This window comes from Schistosoma mansoni, chromosome 3 (genome assembly GCF_000237925.1).
Source record: "Schistosoma mansoni strain Puerto Rico chromosome 3, complete genome".
NCBI classification, from domain to species: domain Eukaryota; kingdom Metazoa; phylum Platyhelminthes; class Trematoda; order Strigeidida; family Schistosomatidae; genus Schistosoma; species Schistosoma mansoni.
The window spans coordinates 527635-529728 of NC_031497.1; positions in this window are offsets into that span (position 1 = coordinate 527635).

A 2094-nucleotide genomic window follows, 5' to 3' on the forward strand; every position below is an offset into this window, starting at 1 on the left:
CGGCCGTTTCGTCCTATTATGGGACTCCTCCAGTGGAGTTCAAAACCACGTCTGTTGTGAGATAGGAACTCACTGAAGACAATTGGTGAATGGTTGCTCAACTTCGTGGATCAGTTGAAGTTAGACATTAACACCGTTGGATGCCAGCTCAGTGGTCTATCGGTTAAGGGCTTCGGCTCGAGACTGGTAGATCCTGGGTTCAAATCTCGCGAGAGCGGATTCGTGGATGCGCACTGCTGAGGAGTCCCATAATAGGACGAAACGGCCGTCCAGTGTTTCCAGGTTTTCCATGGTGGTCTAGCTTCAATTGACTCACGCTTTCAACTATAATTGACAATTAAAACCAAATTACAATTCAATCTATTCATATATGAAAAAAAGAATATGAATGTGTTCTATATATAAATAAACAAAATAATCAATATGTTTTTATGAATAAATTAATTGAATGTTATATAATGAATAGATTCAAGAGAGAGAGAGACACAGAGAGAGGGAGGGAGGGAGGGAGATAGGAACACCCAACAACATAAACATCAATAATTAACTTTTGTTTGTGAATAACAACAAAATACTAATTGAGAAGAACAAGAAGAAGAATTAAAATTAGGGTTACTATTATTAAGAATAGTAAATATAACTTTAATCTTATTTAATGCTGAGGAGTCCGACAATAAGACGAAGCGGCCATTCAGTGCTTCCAGGTTTCCCATGGTGGTCTAGCTTCAATTGTCTCATGATCTCAACTCTATAAAACTACTAAAATCTCCACAAAACCCCCTTCTGATAATAATATTTAATATTCGTCAATTAGATAGATGAATAATTGATTTAAGCTTAAGTGAGGATAATAAAATATAAAAACGGAGACAATAGTTGATTGGAAAACAATAACTATTCTGATGATAAAAACTTGAAAAGATTTTTGTCATAATTGATAAGAAACATTTTACATAATCCCTACAGAAGGATTTTGAAGTCCTTTGAAATCAGTATAATACTTAGAAATCAACACTAACATATTATATCATTATATGTAAAATGAAAGATATTACAGTTAATGCAATGCTTTATGGTGTAGGAGCAGGTTGGAAGAAAGCTAGGGGCGGCCAGACCAAAACATGGCATATATCCATGAAGTCGCTGACAAGTGGACTGGGCCGTGTTGGTAGGTGTAGACTACGTGGTTGGGATTAGCGAGATGATAGCAACCGATGGTTAGAGACTTTGAATGACATGGCTCAAAATCGTTTGCAATGGCGAAGGTGCATACACTCATTGTGTTCTCCCAAATTCTAATCTTCTGAATTCTTCATGTCCGTATCCTTTTTCTCTTTCCAAATTTATTTCACCGTATTATACTCCTTCAATAACATCTTTAAACCCTTATCTTTCACATAATACTTATACTCTTACTACTTCTACCAATGTGGGATTTGAATCGACAACTTCATCTCTGTGCTAATGTGGTATGGCAACTCGAACTGATGTACGTACGTACGAAGTTCTACGTTGTAACTGACTGACTGACTGACAGTGAATGAAAATAACCCCAACATTGTCTACGAAATAAATAGAACCAAGTGTGAGATTCACTACACTGAATAAAGTAGATATATCCGTCACATACTGTTATAACTTGTGGCCTGGATGCCCTGTTAATGTATAACGTGATAATACCTCCAATTAGAGAGCAGAGATTTATCGATCGGACCAATGATGCATAAAACCTATGCGAGCATTCTACAGTACTTATCGATCTTTATTCCTGTCTAACCCTGCCTGTTAAGTCCAGAATACCGATCTCAGCCTCTGAGATATGAATACTTTATTTCAAAAATACTGGGTTTATATACCAAACAAACAGACCACATTGTACCATAAAATAGGAAACAACATTTGTACAAGATTTAGCCAAATGTGGCTGTGAATAAGGGAGATAGTAATTAATAGACAGGGCATAACTCAAGAATGGTAAATTGTATAATAATAGTTCATAGGTCATAATAAAGCTCATAATAAGGGGACATGAATATGAATAGTTTAGTTATTTAATAATTATACGATAAAAATATACGCGTAGTATTGGTCCAT